Raw genomic sequence first — 6,258 nt, forward strand, 5'->3', positions numbered from 1 at the left:
ACCACATTCAATACACAACAAGATACCCCTCCTACCTTTTTGGTCATGACATTCAACTTCTCCTAATCTTATGAACCCCCAAATTTGGTCTCAATGCACCTACAACTACATCCTTAGGCCCCCTTGGCCAAGGGATTAAATGCATTAAGGATTATGGGTTGTGATAAGGGAACCATTAATCCCCTTATCAAAACTATCCAGGGTTCCCCAATCAACTTCAATTGCATGATACAAAAGAGAAATTGAGAGTAAAAGATAAGGAACTTGGAAATTTCAAATCAGATGTTGAGGAATTAATGGAATGAAAAACTACCATAGAGATGGGGAAATAAAATGGTGGAATTAATCCAAAACCTTCAACTAATTTAAGAATTAAATGTGTAGACTATTTAATTATATATATATGTTTGATCTATGTTTGAAAATAAGGTTGAGTTTAACCTATGTTTTCTCCTCTTAATGTATATTATAGTCCTACATATGTTGAGAGTATTAATGTAATTATGTTGAGAAGCAAGCCATTCCTAAAGAATGAGGAAACATTCTCACTAGAGGAAAAAGGGATATCCAATTGTAGGATGACTTTGGTCAGCTTTGTATTGAAGGCACAAAAAGGGGGTCAAAAGGGGATGAACCAGGATATGGATAGCTTTAATATTTCACTATTCATGTAGTTGAGGATTTCTTGTGTTAGTTTCGAATAGACTTGGAGCAAACTAAGGGAATTTGAATGTTGTTTTGAGCATGTTGTGGACAAAACCTTTGAGAAAGATTGTATACTTGTATGGGACTATCACCCATAAATTTGGTAAGAGAATGCACTAATGTTAAAGGACAATGGAAACTAAAGGGACATCGTTATATCCTCTTTTTTCTTTTGAGTGGGCATGAATTATGTTTGGTCCATGCATGGAGATGAACCTTACTTTATTCCTAAGAATTTTATTGCATTTGTGGACATTATAATACCATATTTCTTCCCTTTGAAAGAAAATACATGGAGGATATTTGGGTGAAATGTGACTGTCCATAAAATGTAGATCAAATTTGGGGACCTTGTGGCTCTTTTCCTTGTACCCTAGTAGTGCTCAAATATTGTATTTAGAGGAGTTATAAAAAAAAAACATAAAATGACAAAAAATATTAAGGTTGGGGAACCTATTGGGAGAAAGGCTTAGGATCTCTAGGAGTTAAGAGGTTTAGGAGTTTAGGAGTCATGGGTTAAGGGTAAAGGGTTAGGGATTAGGGTGTTTATGGGTTGGGGGTTGAGGTCTAGGGGATTTAGGGATTAGAGGTTAATTCTTTAGTGGTTAAGGGATCTAGGGGTTAAGGGTTAAGCACCAAGGGCTTAGGGGTGATGAGGCTCATCATTGGGTAAATTATATGGACCTTAATACACCTCTAATCTTACTAAAATCAACTCTTCTCATAATTATTTACATGTCTTAATCATATTTTGCTTAATGAGATGAGTAAAAGTAAGATGTCATGTCCAGTGGTCTAATGTGCATTGATTGCAGGTTTTTGGGAGAAAATTATGACTAATTAGGGTGCAGGAACCCAAATGAGACAAGAAGGAGAGATTATAGGAGATGGATCTCCCTCATTAGATCCTCACTCACTCAAAGATCCCTTAGTCAAATCACACCATCTCGGAGTTGCAGGCAACCAAGTCATGAGGATCATTGGCAGCTAAGCAAGTGATAGTTAAGAACTAGTTAATCTCAAGATTGGGAGCCAAGCCTCTCTAGATTTAAAAAAGTTGTTGGTGAATTAATTTGTATAAATAAAGAGGCCTAGAGCCTCATTAGGATTTGGATTTTTTATGCAAGATAGCTAAGAAATTCTTGAGTTGAAGGATTGTGACGAAACACTATTATGTATTTTTTGATATGTTAATGAAAATAAGCAACATTCCCTTGATCCAACATTGAGTTGACACAGAGGGCTGAAGCTATTGGGTTAGGGCCCAACCCTAGTAGCAAAGGTTCCTCTTATTATACTTGTATGCTTAGATTATCTCATATATTAGTTGATAAATTTATTTTGGTGTTGTTAAATTGCAAGTATTGGTAGATTTGATTAATTTTCTTCCATTTGTGCATAACTTTAACATTAGCATTATAGAGATAAGAAAATATTCAAAAAAGGTTGATAATAGGTGGCTCTAACCTCATTCCTCCGTTCATGGACCATGGCTTGAGGAACAACTCCCATTTAGCCCAAAAAAACAGAATTCTGTTTTCTTATGAAATTTAGGGTTCTTCTTCTAATTAGGTCATCCTCTTTCAGTTTTAGAAGATAGGTTGCAGTTGTCATTTATGATATATTAAGTTTTGTATTAGATTTCATCTTGCTTTCATAATAGGTTTCGAGCATTTCCATGCATGAACTTGGCAAATAAATGATGCAAATTCTGTTCTCTTATATTTTTGTAAACCCTTATTGTTTTGAGATAATTTATGGATAAATGCCATCAATGATGTATATGTTGCATGAGTCTCTACATTTCAAGAAGACCTTATGTCATCAACCTCAGCCAAACCATATCCACCCATGATCACCAGGGGCCACTAAGTTCTCAATTCAAAGTATCATTTTACAAAGATAACTTACCATGCTTATTGAGAAATCCAACCATCATAAAGCTTTGGTTTGAGAGTGAGTTCTAACCACTCCCTTGCCTTATTTCTTCCATTACTCACCTTCCCTAAGCTCCATACCACTTTCCAAATCACTCCTTATGCTTTCAGCCTGTTCCTGTAGGAAAACAGGGGATCCTGTAGGTGAACTAGGACATCCTGTAGCAAAACCTGTAGTGGCCTGTTTTGAGCCCGATTTGTGAAAAAATAATCATGAAAGCTAGGAGAAGACCCTTGCTTGCCTCCCAAGCCATCTGACCCATTGCACTAATCTCCCTCCACACCTATCTCACCTTCCATGTAACCAAGAAGGATTAGCATTCATGTTTTTACAAAAAGATAAAAAGAAAAAGGTTGTTATGTTTATTCATGCACACAACAGTTAAGTGCTTGTTTAAATTGGATTCCATGCTTAGGGTAGTTAAGATTTCACATGTGATAAATTAGAATTCTTTTGAAATCAAGATATATTAAGACATAGCTAGATGAGTTATGTGTTGTAGGCATCTATTTCAGTCTTTCATTACTGCAGTAGGTAGAATTTCAATTCTCTCAATTAGGGTAAAATTTTCCTTTCTCAATTGGTAATCTGACTTCTTCTAAATCAATAGAAGGCTGGTTTGAGAAACCCTAGTGGTCTATCACCCCAACTCAGTAGTGAAAAAGAGTGGAACCATTACATCTATTTGTGTATACGTCATTGTCACCTCCAAGTTTGTACGAAACCTAAGTTGATGAAGTAAAGTTGGTAGCCCCAAGAGTTGTAGCATCCTTGCTGCAATACTGGTGCTCATCCCTTTTTGGCACCGTTGTCGGGGAGGTGTCTGAGTAGATGTAATTTCTACTTTCTTTCTTCCATTTCTTATCTCTTTCATCTTGCTATTAGTTTCATTTTTTCAAAGTAGTTGTAAGTTGGTTTGATTTCCTTTCCATTCTGCAATTAATTTCATTCAACAATTAGTTTCAATTCAATTTGTCTTTTCAATTCTGCAATTAGTCTTAAATCTTGAAAAAAAAAAAAAACACTCCTTTCATGCCTCATAGGAACAAGAATAAATTAGGAAAATTTCTACCAAATACCCCCACCACTTCAAACAACCAACTTTCCCTCTTCTTCGGTGGCTGTGAATTAAAGGACCCCTGAGGCAAACAACCAGAGATTTTTGAAGAGCCTATAGGGGAAGAAGAAGAACCCATTCCAACTGACATAATGGACGAAAATAGAAATGAAAGGGAAGATGGAGAAAGAATTAAGGGTGATTTTCCCATCAGAGAAACCAATGGGGATGCCAAGATGAAAAACATAATCCCCTCTGCTCTTCCTCACTTCCATGGCCTGACCTCAGAAGATCCAGATACTTTCTTGTTTGAATTCGCTGTCATATGCAAAACTTATGATTACAACTTTGATGATGAGAAGTTGAAATTATTCCCATCCACTCTCAAGGTTGCAACTCTACGCTAGTTCATGGGTTTACTTGGGGATATTATCACCACCCGGGCTCAGATGTAGCAAGATTTCAACAAAAAATATAGAGACTACTGTAGGTCCAAAGATACCAAAGAGGAAATTTTTAGAATGACCTTGGGACAAGATGAGTCCTTAGAGGATTATGAGGAAATATTCCAGCTTAGCTATAAAAGGGCTAGTTGCACACTTGATCCTGATTCACTTAAGTTAGTCCTTCTCAGGGGGATCAGGGAAGATCTCCTAGAAACCCTAAACCTACTATCAAGAGGGGAAATCTACTAGCTACCCTATGAGGATATCAAGACCATTTTTAAGAATCATTCTAGGGCAACTAGAAAAAGGGGTAGGGTCAGTCAAACAGTGGCCAGCTCATCCTCTTCCAACACATCTATAAAAAGTGAAATTGGAAACATGTTGGAAGATTTTAAGAGTGAAATGCTGCAAACCCTTGCCCTGCAGATGGACACTATGAAAATCAAGAGGAAGCAGGAGGAAGAAGAGAGAGCATTAGCCATCTTCTGCCCTAGATGCACAAGGAGGCACCCTAGGAATGAATGTCCATTAAACCTTATAGAAATCTGCTTGGTATGTGAAGAAAACCACTCCATAGACAAGTGCCCTTCTCTGCCTAGACTAAAAGATGTGTATCAGGGAACTGAAGGGGTGACTGAACATCTCTGCTACATAAATCAAAGGAGGCCTCATGGGCCTCGACCATACTAGTAGGGCATGCAAGGGTCATCCTATGAATATTACAACCCTAATAAAAACACGTCCATTCCCTCTTGGAGCCCCCCTACTCATCCCTCCTAGTATACACCTTCTCCCTGGTCTTTTTCACCTCAATACCATTCCCAGCCAACCAACCAGCCATTTCAGCCATATACTCCTCCACAACTTCAGTGGAATGCACCACCCCGGGGGTGAGGCCCCCATACAACAATGCTCCAACTTTATTGCCTTCACCTCCATCTCAACCACAACTTTTACACCCTGCTCCACCTAAACAACCTCAGATGCTTGCCCAACCAAACCCGAAGAATAGACAGGCACAACAGGTCTACATTGCAGAGACACCCTACCTTGCTTATGTTGTGGAAATTCAAGAAATTAACCTTAGGTCTAGGAGAGTGCTCTTGGATAACTAACCTCCATCTCCACCTAGGGAGAGTGAGGAGGAAAGAGATCAAAGTATGCCTAGAGTGAATCCACCACCCTTTCCTGAAAGATTAACCCAACCAATCCAACATACCCCATAAGAGAATGAACTTCTAGGTGAATTGAAAAATCTATGTGTCCAAATCCCACTTCTCCAAGCTATTAAATATGTACCTATTTACAACAAGATGATTAAAGATAAGTGTTTCAAACATCCAAGAAGGCGAAAAAGAGACACCCCTACCATTAATGTCATTGGACAACTGTCCAACTTAATGCCAGGGTAGGTAATTTGCCCAAAGTATTTAGACCCTAGAAGCCCTGTAGTAGATGTACACATCAATGGCACCATTCTCCCCCATACCTTGATTGATCCCAAGGCTACCATTAATATAATGACTAAAGACACCATGCTCAAGCTGAATCTCCAGGGATCATTAAGAAAGACCATGACAGTCTTGCAGCTTGCAGACCGATCCACAATATCCCCTGAGGGGATTGTTGAGGATGTGATGGTCTCCATTGAATCCTAGGAGTACCCTGTAGACTTCTTAGTTCTCCAGCCTAAGACCAAATTTAATCGTTATCCTCTCATACTTGGGAGGCCTTGGTTAGCCACTGCCGATGCCTACATAAGCTGTAGGGTTGGAAACATGACTAACAAAAATGGGCATCTATCCAAGTAATTGGTCCTGTACCCTCCTTCTCAGCCATATCTAGAACATGACTTACCTTTATGGCTAGAAGAGGAGGAAGAAGATGAAGTCTACTCCTCCCAACTCTATACCTTAGAAACTGCCATAGGAGGAGGACAACCTAATGAAGATGATTTGATTGAACACATACTCCAAAATCCAACTCCCAAAACCATGTCTCTAGAGGAAGTAGTGAAGGAAACCAAGAAAAATCATCAGGTTGATCTATGCTTAGTTGACCCAAACCTTACTTGTGTCAAGACAATAGAATTCGGCCCTGAAAGAGCATTGA

The sequence above is a fragment of the Pinus tabuliformis genome, chromosome 7 (genome assembly GCF_031772625.1).
Source record: "Pinus tabuliformis cultivar Carrire ecotype Pingquan chromosome 7, CPIR1, whole genome shotgun sequence".
Lineage (NCBI taxonomy): Eukaryota > Viridiplantae > Streptophyta > Pinopsida > Pinales > Pinaceae > Pinus > Pinus tabuliformis.